Source organism: Mastigoproctus giganteus, chromosome 3, assembly GCF_048544385.1.
Source record: "Mastigoproctus giganteus isolate SK-2022 chromosome 3, ASM4854438v1, whole genome shotgun sequence".
NCBI classification, from domain to species: Eukaryota; Metazoa; Arthropoda; class Arachnida; order Uropygi; family Thelyphonidae; genus Mastigoproctus; species Mastigoproctus giganteus.
In genome coordinates, this window is record NC_143577.1 from 114987030 (window position 1) to 115004722 (window position 17693).

A 17693-nucleotide genomic window follows, 5' to 3' on the forward strand; every position below is an offset into this window, starting at 1 on the left:
GGAAGTCAGCAGACTGGGACTTAAGTGTATTAGAAGAAGAAATAGAACAAAAACAAAAAGTCATTAGCGTTAGTAGAGGCATATTATGCAAGAAAGCAAGCTTATATAGCATCAGCCAAAAAAAAAAAAAAAAAAAAAAACCCTTCTTGTTAAATCCATCCATACACTCCAAAAGTTTGTTTAGTTCAGTCTTGAATTTATTTAAGTTGTCAACTTCCACAATGACAGATGGAAGTTTGTTCCAATAATCAACCACCTGCTGGCTAAAGGCAAATTTCTGTACATCTGTTCTACAACTGTCTTTCCTCAATTCGAATTTATGCCCCTCAGTTGCGGATTCTGAGCAATAGGAAGAATCCCATCAGCATTGAGCTTATACACCTCAATTAGATCACCTTGCAGGTGCCTAGTCTCCAGACTCTGCAATCTGCAGAACTTAAGCCTTTCTTGGTATCAGCAGCCACTTGTTCCACACAACTTGTCGCTCTTCTCTGTCCTTGTTTCAGCAGCTCTATGTCTTTCCTAAAATGAGGCATCCAGACCTGTATGCGGTACTCATGGTGTGGCCTGACCATTGCCTTATACAAGGAGATAATCACCTCCTTATCCCTGCTAATAAAATTCCTATATATCATTCACAAGATCCCATGAGCTACTGCCCATGACCACTAAATACAAAGGATGTGGAAAGGTCAGGGAATGACCACCGCATATCCCCAGAGCAATATGGCCTTAGTTGCTAATGCTCCTAAAAACCAAATAACAACAATAACAACCATGAGCTACTCTTGCAGCCTGTTTGCACTGCTCAGAAAACTTCATATATGACTGCACTGTTGGTATATTACTCTGGGATTACCAATATTCAGTACTTTACATTTGTCAGTGTAAACTTCAGTTGTCACCTCTCGGCCCATCTGCTCAACTTTTCCAGATCTTGTTGCAGTAGCATACCGCCTTTACTGTCATTAACAACCCTACCAATCTACCTACCCACCCACCAAAGAAGGGCCAAATAGCCCTGAAATGGTGCCGTCTGGGTGGTGGCATCCATCTGAGAATAAGTAATATTAGTCTTCTCCTCAGGTGAAGCATTACTTATTCGAAGTAGTGCAATATCATGGCAACTCGTTGTGAAGGTATTCACAATATGAGATGTAACTTAAAATGATGCCGTTTTGCTAACATTCTGTTAATTCAGATTTGGCTATGTATTATTGATGCTTTTGCACTATACTTATACATAGTCTAGACTTTTACGTAGCTTGAGGCTTCAGTCCTAAACGCTTTATAGCCTGATATACCTTCAATATCATTGATAAATACAGAAAACAACAATGGGCCCATCACGGACCCCTGGGGGACACCACTAATAACATTAGTCCACGAAGAGCAGTGTCCATTGATTGCCACTGACCAATCCCTTTACCCATAGCAGCAACTTGCCTTTAATGCCATACTGGTCCAACTTGTACAGTAGTCTTCCATGTGCAACAGTATCAAAAGCTTTCCTAAAATCCAAGTATATGATATCAAAATTATTTTTTGCATCCAGTTCCTTTGTGACCACATCGTAGTATCCAATCAATTTGGTCAGACAATACTTCCCCTTAACAAACCCATATTGTGTCTGAACAATAACTGCAGTGCTTCTTTAACCAGTGACTCCATTATTTTCCCTAGAACAAAATTGTAAACTAACAGGTCTGTAATTTCTCATGTCACCTTTCGATCTCTCTTTGTCAATTGGGGATACATTTCACATCTCCAGTCCATGTGAACCTCCCTTTAGTCCAAGGATGCCCTCATAAACATGGCTGAGGTCCTGCTTACTTCCTTTGATGCCTCCTTTAATATAACTGGATAGATCCCATTCACCCTAGGTGCCTTTCTTATGTTTAACCATATATAAAAGACAAATAATGACTGGATAATGATGGAGAACTTGTACCCACTATCAGCATTGTACTTACTTCCAGTGTGCCGATCTTACTAATAGCAGTAAAAGGAGGTTACCTATTCAGTAAAATGCTATAAGCACTGAAAATTTTCACTGTTCACAGAGAACATGTTGGGAAGACATTGTCCAACAACTATATGCAAGCAGACTAAGGCTGAATTGCCTTATGTGGAAACTGCAAGGTTCTCATTCAGCATATTCCAAAGCCTGTGAGCTATGGAAAATATGTAAAACAAATTTTCAAAAGTACAAGAATAGCATAAAATTAATCATCAGAAAGCAAGAAAACTCCTTCATACTCCAAAATGTAGCCATGCAGCAATTACCGAAAAACACGAAAGAGAAGCAATGCAGAGAGAGAGATTGGCAGCGATCTTCTCAACAAATATAACAGATTAGGCCAGTAGTACTCTGAACCCAGTCCCATCCGCTTCTGCTGCATTAACTCGAAAAGCTCAGAAACAGATTGAGAACTATTTCTGTTAAAGTAAAAAAATAAATAAATCAAAATCTTCCCCAACATAGATGATGGATTGCGATAATACAGCCAGTGAAGAATTGCTTGAAATATATATTAAAGATGATATGACAGGAACTCCACCTCTTCTACAAGAGACAGATCTAAAAGTGATCAACATAAGCAACGAGCTAATAAAAAACAAGCAGATCCACATTTCACTTCCAAATCTAAATAATGGATCATATCTTACTGCTGCGGAATTGTAGGGAACTATGTGCAATATTGTTGACTTCTGAATTGATCACCCATAAAAAAATACAGTTCAAGGCATAGAACTAAATATATGTCAGATGAAGTTATAAGACTTGTGGCAGCAAATAAAAATGTCTGGGATGCATATAAATTAACAGGTAATACAGATCCCTACAGTAGATATAAACTAGTCTGCAATCAAGTCACAAAGGAGGTTAGGCAAGCTAAGACAGGTTGCGAGAGGATTTCGTTATTTGTGTAAAAAGTAGAGGGAAGGCGTTGAATTGCATTGGTCTGCTAGAAATGCATGGATTAAGTGTTGATGAACCTGCTCAGGTTGCAGAAAAACTGAATGGGTATTTTGCATCTACATTCACACATGAGAAAACAGCCCATGACACTCTTCAAATTTTTTTATGGTTGGTTATACCACAAGTGAGTTGAATTCTGGCTGGGAGCTGATTGATTTTGTGGTAACTGAGGGGAAAGTGAAGGAGAAATTGTTGAATTAAATGTAAAAAAAGGCAAATTGGGTGGATGAAATCTATCCAATTATATTAAAGGAGGCAGCAAAAGAATTAAGCAAAACCTCTACCCATGATTATGAGAGTGTTTTTGGATTATGAGGATATCCTTGTAGCCTGGAGATGTGCAAATGTATACCCAATTCACAAAAGGAAACAAAGGGAAATATGAGTAATTACGGACCTGTTTAGGCTTGACTTTTGTTCCAGGGAAAATAATAGAATAATTAGTTAAAGAAGTAATGTAGTATCATCTAGGCAGGAATGCAGTTATACTGCAGTCACAGCATGGATTTGTTATGGGGGCAGTCTTGTCTGACAAATATGATTGCATACTATGACACATTAACAAAGAAACTGGATACAAAAAACAAATTTGACATCATATACTTAGCTTTCAGAAAAGCTTTTGATACTGTTGCACATAAAATACTGCTACTCAAATTGGAGTGGTGTTGATGTTAAGGGAAAGTTGCTGGATAAAGGGATGGTTTGTTGAGCAAAGACAAAGTAGTTATCAATGGGCACTTGTATCCGTGGACTAGTGCAGATTTCAGTGCTGGGCCGATTGTTGTTTTCTGTATTTAGTAATGAACGAAGATTGGCAGGGTAGTTAACTGCAGTAATCAGGGTGTGCTGCTGCAATAATATTTAGACAAATTAGGCAGATTGACTGAGAAGTAGCAATTGAAATTTAATATTGACTAATGCAAGATACTTCATGTGGGAAGATTAACTTACCTACTATGATACAACACTGATATTAGTTGGAAAATGAAAAACACTTGAGCGTAATTTTGCAGTCAGATGAAAATGATGAGATGCAGTCTCTGAGCAGTGCAGACAGGTGTGAAGACATCTCGTGGCTTTGTCAATGATATTCAGAAATAGGTGCCTCCGTAGCCAGATAGGCAAGAGCAGCAGTGCATAGCACATGCTTCTTGATTAGACTGGGGTTCAAGCCCATGACCACCAAATACGAAGGATGCTGATAGGTCAGGGAATGACCACCGCATATCCACAGAGCAATATGGCCTTAGTTGCTAATGCTCCTAAAAACCAAATGACAAACAAATGATATTCAGGAATTTTGCCAACAGCAATAAGGAAATGATTATCCCATTCTATAAGGCATATGGTGAGGCCATATCTTGAGTACTGGATATAGGTGTGGCTCATTTTAGGGAGTACATGGATCTGTTTAAACCTGTGCCGACAAGAGCAACGGTTGGTGAGAGGAGCAAAATAGTGCTCTTAAATAGTCTCCAGACACTGCAATTTGCAACTTCTGGAGACTAGGCACTTGTGAGGAGATCTGATTTGAGGTGTTTAAGGCCCTGAATGGATTTAGTAAGCTCAGTGCTGATGGAATCCTTCCTCTTGCTCAAACTACATTCATGAGGGGGCATAAATTCAAATTGGGGCAGAATAATTACTGGTGAGATGTGCAAAAAATTTTCCTTCAGCCACAGATTAGTCGATTATCAGATTATCAGAACAAACTTCCATCTGGTGTTGTTGGAGGTGGGTAGTTTAAATAAATTCAAAGAAAAAGTAGATAAACTATGTTAGAGAGGATGGACAGGTGAAATGGGAGGCTGTTGCAGTATGTGTTGCTCTCATCATTAAATTGAATTTTGTCTCCATATACCTCCTACAAATCATATATATATATATATATATATATATATATAGAGTAAAAGTATAATATGTACTATATAGATGCTGAATATGTATATAAACATAACAGTATACAGTGGGCCCTAAGGCCGAGATAACTTATAAAGACTAAGATAGCCTATGTAGGTCTACAATGCCATACCCTGGAAATAAACATATAATTAGTAAAAGTATACAAATATATAATACAATAATTTTATATATATATATGCACAGTGGATTCCGGTTATTTGGGCCACCGGTTAATCGGGGCAGCCGTTTATTTGAGACAAATCTTAAAAAAGAGAACCCAATCGAGAAAATAGCCAGGGTTTACTTCACTTAATTGGGACAACATTCTGTTTAATCGGGGCAGGAGATTGCAGCACTTGAAATTACCCTACGATTGCCTCCGACCGTACCACGTGGTTCGGTTGGATTTCTGGAGGTCACAACCATAAAACAATAAAATCACCTGTTTATTGGGCTTTTCTGTTATTGAAATCTATCATAAATGGATAGTAAACTTGATCTTATTGAATTTGCGATAATACCGAATGGTGAAATGTGTTTACACTTCTACTCCATTCTCACTTGTGCATATCGTGTTACTTGAAATTTGTGTGTACAGTGTTCTTTGTTATTGATTGCTTATCTTTTTACTGTTTTAAATTTTAACCCTCACCCACAAATGTCAGTGAACAGAAATGTCAACTAGTTAGTATGTACATATTACAGTATGTATTAATTATTCTGATTATCACCTAACATTTAATTTTTTAATTGGTAAGGTAATAAAGGGTAAATTTGTTCTTAATATATCTTTATTTTTATACCCTGTGGATAATATTCCTCCTATTTTCGCTAATTCGAATCGCTGTATAATAGAATTAAAATTCAATTCACAAACGTGATCACAATGACCGGCAATTACTACACATCGTATAGTGAATGGTACTTTACTATGGTGACTCCATCATAACGTGATTTTATTGTACAGTGAACCAGTTGTAAAGCGGGGGGTCCATTGTATTTTTAACTTTTTTACGTGAAACTTCGGATAATTGGGGCAGCCGCTTAATTGGGCCAAAATGCACTAGTCCCGATGTGTCCCAAATAACCGGAATCGACTGTATTAGCATACTGAAGTAGTTTTGCCATGCTACTGGCATTAATTTTGATTTATATTTAAAAATCATTAATATCAGTTATATATATATATATATATATATATATACTATCATTGAATTATATTAAATATTAACATAAGTTAAATTATAATAAAGTGAATAAATAAATAAATAATTAAGCATTCATTAGATGCAGCGACATGCAATTCCTCCATATGAAGCTGAAATACATCCAATATTTTAAATTAAATAAAATAAAACATAAGCCAGTAGTATGGCAAAAACTGTAGAGCGAAAATTAACATAAAAATAACCCAAATAAACAAACGAACGAAAAGAAAGAATAGACATAAATAGTAGCCCGGAAACCCTTGTATAATTTCAAGTTTTAAATCCAATTAACGGTTTCCGGGCTACTATTTATGTCTATTCTTTCTTTTCGTTCGTTTGTTATAGATACCAACTACATTCTGTCTACTAGGTGATTTCAGTATGCACCAACCACTTGGGGGATCACATCAGATGGACAGACCAGGAAAACTACTTGAAGCAGTAATTGACAAGCACGACCTTACTACATTAACACCAGTCTCAACACACATGTTCACTACTTTCCTACAGAATCAACCCCTACTATCGATCTCTCCATCTGTTCTTTAGCATTATTTCCAACCATGGATTAGTAATTGATTGATGACCTCTGTAGAAGGGACCATTATCCAGTAGTCTCTTGAATCCAAACAAAAAGTAGTCTCAAATCCTGAAAATCAAACAAAATGGAAATTTTCCAAAGCAGACTGGAATAAATGTGTCACCAGCATTGTATTTGTTATCAAAGCCATTGAGTCTCAACTTATTGATGATGAAACTGAAGACAGTGCAGTCACATATAGGAAAATGAAAACATTCCAATCACTGATGGAATTCAGTGCCCAGATGCAAAAAAATAAACACGGAACCTGTTCTGCAAACATCTAACAATTAATAATCTTATCAACTATAAGAGACGTAGTGAAAGCACATTACATAAGATGATGACAGACAAGAAAAAGTCCTTGGATTAGGTCTCTATCCACAGTTATCAAAGCTCGTCATCATCATCAGCCATTTTCAATCCACTGCAGGATGAAGGCCTCTCCAGCAACTTTCCAGTTCCTTCTGTTTTGAGCACTGGCCATCCATTTACTACCCACAAACTCATGAATTTCATCTATCCATCTCCGCCTTTGTATTCCAGGTTTTCTTCTAGCTCCTGTTGGGTACCATTCTGTTATTTTCTTAGTCCATCTGTCATCATGTCTTCGAGCTATGTGTCCAGCCCAAGACCATTTTAGTTATTTAGTTTTGATAAGAATGTCCTTTACTTGAGTTTGCTGCCTAATCCATGTGTTTCTCTTCTAATCTAACGGTCTGATTCCCAATATAATTTGTTCCATTCTTCGCTGTGTAGTTCTCAGCTTCTCTTCCATTCTTTTGTTGAGTGCCCAAGTTTCACTTCCATAAGTCATGGTGGGGAGTATACACTGGTTCATTATTTTATGTTTCAGACAAACTGGGATATTGTTCTTCAGTATGTGACTATATTTCCTGAATGCTATCCATCCAAAATTTATTCTTCTCTTGACTTCCAGCCATTTATCATTATTAGAGCTAATAACTTGTCCTAGATAAGTACATGACTCCACCTTTTCAATTACTGCTCCTTCAATCATTATTTCTCTTTCTGTGGCATACTTGTTCATCATTACTTTTGTTTTAGCCATATTCATCTGTAGTCCAAAATCCTTACTAACTGTGCATAACTGATTAAGATTTTCCTCTAATTCTTTGGGATTGTGGCTTATGACCACAATGTCATCTGCAAATCGTAAATGGTTTAGGTACACTCGGTTCACATTGACTCCTTTCTGCGACTAGTCTAATCTTCTGAAAGCTTCCTTAAGGGCAGCAGTAAACAGCTTCGGAGATATTGTCTCCTTTCTCAATTTTAAATTTCCTACTGTCTTTATCTAGTCTAATAAAGGAGGTAGCACTCTCATATATTTTCTTTAAAATCATAATATGCGGGGTATCTATGCCTTGTCTTTCCAGTGCCCGAAACATTGCCTTATGCTGTATGGAGTCAAATGCCTTTTCATAATCCACAAATGCCAGGCATAATAGTGTTTTATATTCATTTGCTTTCTCCATTAGCTGTGATATTACATGAAGGTGATCCATAGTTGAGAATCCTGTCCTAAAGCCAGCTTGCTCTTTCGGTTGATTCTCATCAAGTATTCTTTCTAATCTGTTAGTAATGACCCTTGTGAACAACAAGGGTCATTACTAACAAGGGTCATTAATTGTGAATGATGTTACTGTCCTTATTCAGGACAGTAACATCATTCACATCTATTAGTGAGGATGAAGTCGATTTCATTAGTTGTTAATCCATTTGGACTCTTCCATGTCCACTTTCTGTTCACCCTTTTCTTGAAAAAAGTGTTCATTACTGACAGTCCTTGAGATTCTGCAAATTCCATAAGTCTTTCACCTATTTCATTTCTTTCACCTATTCCAAAATTTCCTATAGTTCCCCTTTCTGCGTTGTTTTGTCTTTTTCTAACCTTAGCATTGAAGTCCCCCCATATAGTGTAGTGTAGTGGGTTTTCTGCTCATCTAGAAGACTCTCAATTTCGGTGTACATTTCTTCAACCTCTTCATCATCATCATGGCTCGATGTTGGCGCATAAATCATTATAACCTTTAGCTTTTATCTCTTAGAAATCTTGAGTATTAGTCTTGACACCCTTGGTGATGTACTTTTGAATTCCAAAATGTTATTTTTAAAATCTTTATGGACCAGAAACCCAACTCCACCTTCACTCCTTTCATTGTTTCCATTGGTGTACAGATTTGTGGTGTACACATTGGTGGCAGATTTCCACTTGATAAACTTATAAGTGATTCATTTCTTCTTCTGGTTTCAGCCAAACCGATGATATTCCAATTCACATTTTCTAATTCCTTTTCCAGCTCTAATATCCTGTCTTCACCGATGAGTGATCTTACATTATAACAGGCCAAGTTCAGTTTCTGTGTATGGCAGCCTGGTCGTACCCAGAGATTCTTAGCACCCTCTGCTTCCACTCTGATTCTCTCGCTGCCGTAAGAGGAGGAGTGAAAGCTGCTGGGGACTGAGGTCCCCAGTTGGGTACTGGTATCAAAGTTTTCCAAATCAGTTGGGTACTGGTATCAAAGCTACCAGTACCCAACTGATTTGGAAAACAATTAAAATAAAACTTAAGAGCAAAGGGCTTCCCTACCAATCCTTAATTTGAATGGGCAGGTTATATTATCTTCCAAAGAAATTGCATATGATAAAGCCTTTCAAGATACTAAAGCAGGAGGAGATATAAAATAAATTTCAGCACAATTTGTTCACTGCGTAACCAATCATCCGCCATGTTGGGGCCGACCTGGCTAGCCGGGTGGGTAAAGTGCCTGCCTGGCAACCCAAAGGTCGCGGGTTCGAATCCCGCCTCAGGCTTGGATCAGAGTACTGCAAAAACCTTGGGAGGTGCATTATGGCCACAGAAGCCGATGCGCCAACAACTACAAAAAAAAAAAAAAAAAAAAACCATGTTGGAGTTAAAAGAATTGTTAATTAGGCCAAGTTAACAGTACAAGTGATCCTGGTGGGATATTTATCTCAAATTGCAAGAATTAAACAACAATATCGTTTATTTCTTGCTGTTCTTCTTTAACTGAATCCTCTCCGAAATTTACAAACTTAGGACTTGGTGTCAATCACTTGTACATTCTTTTCCCTAATTAGGAAAAAAAAAAATCAAATTCTCTTCCTAGCTGGCTCAGAAAAATATTGGAAAAAATGATCCACAACTGGCTTAAATGATATCACTACTGAGTGAAAATCAGTATGGATTTCAGAAAAACAGATCATCCTTGGACCTTATGGTCAAACTTGAGGCAAACATCCAGAATCCTTTCATTAAAAAAGACCATCTGGTAATGGTTTGTCTCTATCCAAAAGGCATTTGATACGACGTGGCATTTTGGTGTTCTTCAAGATCTACACATGCTTGGTCTGTGAGGATGTTTTCCACTTCTAATACAGAGCTTTCTTCAAACCCGTACTTTTCAGGTTCATTATTAAAATGCCATCTCCCAGTTTCTCCTACAAAGGAGTCTCACAGGGATCAGTGCTACACTTTCTGCCATCAAAATAAACCAAATGACCAAAGATATTCTTGCTATTATTGAAGCATACCTATATGTGGATGATCTTATTATCTCATGCCTGTCCCAAAACATGGACTATATTGAATGACAATGCCAAATGCACATTCAATAAAATAGAGCTGTGGATGTCACAAATTGGCTATCACATTTCCAAGCAGAAAATTATTGTAAAAAAAACACCACAAGTTACACCCTGAACCTGAATACAACTGAAGACTCATGCTATCAATTTCTTAAGAAATGAACCTGACAGTGTCCATTTCTTAAGAAATGGACACTGTCAGATTTCATTGCCAAATTTTCTGAAACGTATACTGAATATCCGAACTATCTGCCAAAAAAATATGAATATACCGAGAGTAATCTCATCCACAACATGGGGTTCCAATAGATATACCCTACTTCACTTATACTGTACACATACTATATTCTTGCCCTTGAGTGGCTTAACCCAGTTCATCATAGTGTTTACACATAGCCCTTGGAGCTTTTTTAGATGTACTCTGTTCAAAGCTTATATGTAGAATCAAATGAATCACTGTTCATCTTAGGAGAAAACCACTACTTCTAAATTTTGCTGCCAGAATATGGAGCCTACCGACTTATCCCATATGGTCATACCATTTTGAACCACAGTTAAAAGTGAATTGTAGCAACAAGTCTAGAATAAATAAACCTGCTGGAATGTGGCTGCAATGGTTAATACAACAATGTAATGCCTATATAGACAACATTTTCTGAGAAACTGCTGAATCAGAGCCTCCATGTGCTGTGTATTCGCCATCTTATGACAACTATTTTTGTAACTGCGGAAAGCAGTTAATAGCAAATATGAGTATGAAACAGTTGCATGTGGCATATGTAACAAAAAATTCTCATTACGTCCAGATAAATACTGATGGATCCAAATCAAACACACAGCTATAGTAGAATCAAAATGCATAAGCAGTCTTTCCTACCATATCTACATCATTCCAGCAGACTGCAGATCTATATGCAATTAAATTAACCCTAGATCACACAAACTTTTTCCAATTCTTCAGGTCATAATTTGTATAGATTCCTTGAGTCAGTGACTGCATAGTGCAACTTGCCAACCAGCAAAGTTCTGCTGGATTCCAGGGCACACTGGAATTAATGGAAAATAAAATGCAGAATGGAGCCACCAAGCACCCAGTCATCCAGTGTTGTGCACAAGCACCATATTCAGACTATAAGCCTCCTAGCCAACAAGCATGTCATAATCAATGGAAGGAGGTATGGTAACCTCAGACTAACAATTAACTGTTACAGATTAAACATGAGCTACGATTGTGGAAGTCCAGTTTTTGAAAAAATCAACATGAAGTTCTTGCTAGAATACAGATTGGCTGAATCTTCTGACACATCTCTTTCTTCTTGTAAGGGAAGATCCTCTTCAGTGTATACACTGCCACTAAACAAAACACCTAAAACAATACACTAAACACCTTCCCATAGATTGCCAGTACTATCAACCACAGGTTTTGAATCTCTGTCAACTATATCTGGGCCATTATATTACCAACACCTCATAGGAAACAATGTTAATCTGGCCAAATTCTACAGTTACTTAAAACAAATTCATTTATATGATTGCATTTAATTAACCCCTATACTGCATGTTATCATCAGATTACAGACAGGCACAATATGATCTTTGTGGTCCTTGTGCCTAACAACATCCAACTAACATTCATGTTGCCAGTGGTGCTTTTTGGAGGTCCCTTATTCATCATTTGTATATCACCCCACATGGCTGTCTGTATTTGCTTCACATTAAGTAGTTATTTATTATAGCCAACTTTGCTCTTGTAATTCTGCCTTAACTTATCAGTAATTTTTTTCCACACAGTGGGCTTAATGTGCTTAGTGTCTGCTGATTTATACTGATGGTTTAAATTCTGACAGGCACACAGTTTGGTTGCAGTGCTTTCCAATGGTACTGCCTCTTCGGAGGTCCCTGTGTATGCAGCCTGTATAACTCAAAGATATACTTACATGAAACAGATACCTATAAGACAGTACTAGATGTACTGTCTTATAGGTATCTGTTTCTGCCTTAGTACTGCCTTACAGATATTTGTTTCACTGAACTTATTAGGTATGTTGCTGATTCTGTGCAGTTTGATTAACATCTGGTCTTGTATTCCATCCAAGAAATGCTTTATTGTGGTCATATGCTTTTATAGGATCCCAGGCCACTTAGATATCCAAGAAAGGTTGATCCAATTTAGGCTGTCAAATCAAGAATGCCCCTGAGCATATAATAATACCCCCTTATTTTGATTTCCAACAGGTGATCCATGAAAAATGTTTTTCACTCTTGCAAAACATTCATAATTAATACAGACAGGGGATAAAGAAATCATGGATCAAATTAAACTTCTAATTAGTCTTTGGCAGTCTAGTCTACTTAAATGGTCAGGAAGAGGTTGTATTGACATGACTCTACATATATGGTGCAGCCACCTCGTTTATCTCCTGAAAACTGAAGATTATGTTGTACAAACACACTAATGTTAATTTATAAGTTGAACATTCACTGAATACTAGCCCACTACATTCAGACACATTTTAACTGACAAATACAGTATGTCAGATGCTTCGAATAGGCCTCTGGGGTTGAGAATGTTCATAATGACTGCAACGATACTACACCAACTGTTATAAACTGTTATTGAAATAATATAAAATAAATTAAAATAGTTAATAAATAATAATAAGATAAAATAAGTAAAATGAATAGTATAATTAAGCCGATAGATCACAGGATAAAAACAATAAAACACCGAAGCTTTCAGAGGTGTCTGCCTCCTTTATCAACAGTCATTATTATACTATTCATTTTACTTATTTTATTTTATCTTATTATTATTATTATTATTATTATTAACAATTTTTATTTTATTTCAATAAAAGTTTATAACGGTTGATGCAGTATCGTTGCAGTCGTGATGAACAATATATCAGATGTTTATGCCTTTTTGTAACTGATTATGCAAACCATATTACTTAAACAGTACTGAATTATGGTTTTGATAACATGGTGTACCCTCTTTGTTTTTAATACTTGTATCTTGTGTTGTGTCAGTGATTGTTTCATATCTTGCATATATCAGTGTGCCTTACTGTGGTTTAACTTCTTTTTGCTATATCCTTTAACTTTATACTTTTTTCTCTCTCTTGTATCCACATGTTAATATGGAAATGGGTTGTTGTCTCTGTTGAACAAAAAACTTCAGCTCATCAAAAAAACATGTAAAAAGTGCTTAAGTTTCAACTTAAGGACTATTCCAGCAATTGCATGCTATTTATTAAGCTCACAAAGGCCCACCCAAAAGAACACAGTCTTTTGGGTGGGCTTTTGTGACTCCCATCTTCTAGGGCTCCACCACTACCAAAACAAAGCAGTAAAGAAAATCCAAAAATTCATAAGAGCCACCTGCAGTACAAGAAATAATGGATGTAGAGATTAAGGAAGTACTGGATGACAGAGTCCTGAAACTTTTTGCAAAAGGAAAAGGAATGGGCACAGGCTGGCACCCTTTCTTTCCAAAGAAAGATAAACCCAGGACTGAGAAAGCAAAGCCCTCAACACTTCAGAAGCTGTCAGATGGATCCAGCAAATCTAAATAATGCCACATTAAAATTGTTACAATGAAATTGCCATGGATTTCGTCAAAATAGTGATGACATCAAGATATCACCTGCGTAGGCATCACCCAACCTGCTTTTGCTTATAGGAGACATATTTAAAGGTAAATGAGGATTTTTACTTACGTAACTATACAATTATTAGCAAAGAGAGCATAGGGATGGACCCACTCATGGGGATACACCATTCTTGTGAATAACCATAGCCCTTTTCAAACTATGTCACTTACCACCAACATAGAGGTGGTAGCAGTCCCACAGAAGGGTACCTCTTAACTATTTGTTCTATCTATTTACCACAAATCCCCCAGGGAATGACAGGAATGACATCTCCTAGGCAAACCTTGATGGCCTCATACAATTTCCTCCCTCTTCTACAACTGGAGGATTTTAATGGACATAATACACTGTGAGGTTGTGCTCATATCATGGAAGGGGCAATGTTTCTTAGTCAAGGCTACACCCTCCATACATTTCTGTTGGATTCTAGGCCACATTGGGATACTCTGGCATATGCCTGCAGTCAGATCAGCACAATTACCCCACAGTAATCACAGCCTGGTATTCCCTATACAGACTACAGGCAAGTATTACATAATGTTACGTTCCCATTGGCAACAATCATTGCACAGGTATGTCACAAGCAAGTTGTATCAAATTAAACCTGTAATTCAAACATGGCAGTCTAGTCAGGAATAGTAGAGAGGAAGTGTGTATGTATAAAAATTTTGAGTTGTTTTCATTCATTTTGTGTATTATCCAGAGTTTCAGTTATCCAGGAAAATTTATTTCCAACCACCATGGTTAATCAGGAGTATGCATAGACTCCTGTTGACATGTAAATATGCTAAAGTAAATGTTGACTAACATTTTTTTATTTTTTCTTAGCTTGCTTTCTTAGTTTTGAAAATTGCCATTTGCTACAGATAAAATTTTTTATTTGTTATTATGTGTTCTAGATTTTCATCAAGTGCTTAATAAGTTCAGTGATGATGTTCTGTGTTTTTCTCTTTTTTTTTCATATATTGGTATATTTATTGTTTTTCCCCTAACACCATGTTTTATGTGAAACTGTAGTTCTTCCATGTGTGATACTTTCTGGGAACGTGTCCCTTGTGATTGTCTAGGGATTACTATAAGCTTAATATTAACTGATTAACATGAATAATGACCATTGAGGGCCATTTGCCATAACTTTAATGATTAATGTCAAAGTACACTTGGCATTATCATTTTTGTAAATAGTCTAAATTAGTTCACATAACCACATTGTGATTAGAGAGTAATCCTTGTAAGAATACAAGTATTTTTTGCCTTCACTGGAAGCATTTTATTGTTACTGCAATGTCCATGTAGTTTGTTGATTACATCATAGATCAAAGAAATCCTTTTTCTTCAACCTAGTTTTGGCATATTTTTGTGTCTGTTGTTGGTGTGCTGATAAAAGCCAAACCAAGCAGTTTTTTTTTGAATCCATTAATTTAGCAACAGCTGTATTTTTGAAAATAGTTGGAATAGAGAATGTAATGGAGTTTGTATTCTAAGGGTGAAGCTGCATTAGCATTCAAAACAGTACATGTGATATGCATGTTCCTTATCAACATTGTGTGAAACTAGTTGGGTCTGTCAGAAATGTAGCATGTAACACAACATACTAAACTACACAGGTGTTTTTGTCAGTCTTAAAATGGATTACATTCAGATCAGTTGTATGTTGTTGTTGTGAAAGTAGTTTGTTTTGGTTTTTAGGTGCATTAGCAACTTAGGTCATATTGCACCATTGTGCACTTTGGCTCTACTAATGTGTGTTCACTGGCTGATCTGTGGGCCAGAAAACCCAGAACAACTCATGAGAGAACTCGCCACCTGCTAATCAGTCAACCACATCCCCAAGTGAAGGCCTTTAGAAACTCCTCTAATATATGGGGAAATTCTAACCCAGACCCCCTCCAAACAAGTGACAGTGATCTTACACTACTGCCTACTTCAAGTTTATGAAATGTATATATTGCTTTCTGGTCATTGTGAAGTCAAAGTTCTTTGGTTCTCAACTGTTTAATGTTTTTGAGGAGGGTCAGTTTATGATTAAGTATTATTCGCTAAAATGAATGCCCTGTTGTCTCCCATGTATTTGTTTTAGTTGGCTGTCAGGTTTCAGTTCAGGATCTGGCTGTTGTGAGCAATAAACTATTGCATTAAGTAGACATTTCAAATACTGTACTGTTTTCCAAATAAATATGTGAAACTGCATGACAGATCACCAAATTTCGTGTAATTTAAATAATTCCAAATAACATTAGCTATTTGGCCTTATTTAAATTATATGAGATGATGAAATAATTTTCTGACTTTCTATAGGTAATTTAAAAAAACAGTGATCCTTTACTTTTCTAGTAGTTTTATGCGTTTTATTTTATTACATAAAAAATTACTTAATAAAATATAAAATAAATCGCATACAGCAAAGCAGATGCCAAAAATGTCGGATTACAGTAAGTCCCTGACATACGTAAGAGATACGTTCCAGGACTTCTTATGTAAGTTGAGTTTTATGTGATGAGGGAATGACTAATAAAATATTGCTACTATATCTGTGATATGCCAAAATTACAAAAACCACGTAATATATCCTCAGATGAATGAAGAAAAAAGTTATATATTTTTTATATTAGTTATATATATATAGAAAAATAGAAAAAAATATTTTTAATTAGTTCAATTAAAAACTTTATCTGGGGAAGCGGTGAAGTAGCCAGAGTGGCACTTAAGAAAAGAAAATATAAAATGAAGAAAAAACACGTTATTGTACTGTAAAAACTTATGTATTTCGTAGCCTTGGTTATTATAGTTGACTTCATTGGTGCCAATCTCTTTACCGTTTCTCATATTCTGTCTTTGTTCTTTATTGTTGTGTTCACTGTTGACAGATCTAAATTCCATGCAATACTTGTTAATGTTTGACCATTTTCATATATTATTTTAATTTTTTGATCCAACTCTTTCCTTTTCTTGGTAAATTTACTAGTACTACTGTCACACATTCCCTTAGTCGGCACCATGATAGCTGTAAAAATGAAATTTTCTAAAGAACTTTACAGGGTTAAAGCAGAAACGCACTAATCACCTCACGTGAGTTCACATGCTCACATTTTACTAAAGCACATTTCTGGAGGTTACTACCATAAAACAATAAAGAAAGTTTCCAGTTTATTGGGCTTTTCTGTTTTAGTGCAGTTCATTATAAACAGATAGTGAACTTGAAGTTATTGCATTTGTGATAATATCCGCGGTCATGTAGGATCCATCTTCTCTCATCCCTTTTGCCAAGAGGATCTGTTTTTAGTGTTACGCTTTTCAGCATCAAAGTGAATTCAGTTACAGAATTGCTTCCTCCAACTGTAAATAGTGCCCTCTATGTTGATGATTTTAGCATATTTTCTCAGTCATGCAATATGAAAGTTATTGAAAGATGATTGCAACAAGCCATTGATTGCCTGAACTTTTGAACACTGGCTAATAGATTCAGGTTGTCGCCGCAAAAGATCACTTGTGTACATTTTTGTCATAAGTGTAATTAAGGCTTGGACAAAATGCTGTTCCAGTAGTGTCAAACACAAAATTTTTGGGACTCATATTTGATAAAAAGTTGACCTTTCTGGAACATATCCATCAACTTGACACAAAGTGCACGAGAGGCTTAAATATTCTCCATTCTCTCTCCTGTACGTGTTGCGGTGCAGACCAGTGTACCTTATTATGCATCTACCATGGACTTCTGCAATCCAAACTAG

At 36.4% G+C, this 17693-nt stretch overlaps 1 protein-coding gene across 3 annotated transcripts in view; it reads left to right on the forward strand.

Annotated features, from left to right (window-relative positions):
• Scm (Polycomb protein Scm) overlaps positions 1–17693 on the forward strand; it is a 427976-nt gene that overhangs the window by 346713 nt on the left and 63570 nt on the right. The gene's annotated exons all lie outside the window — the stretch shown is intronic.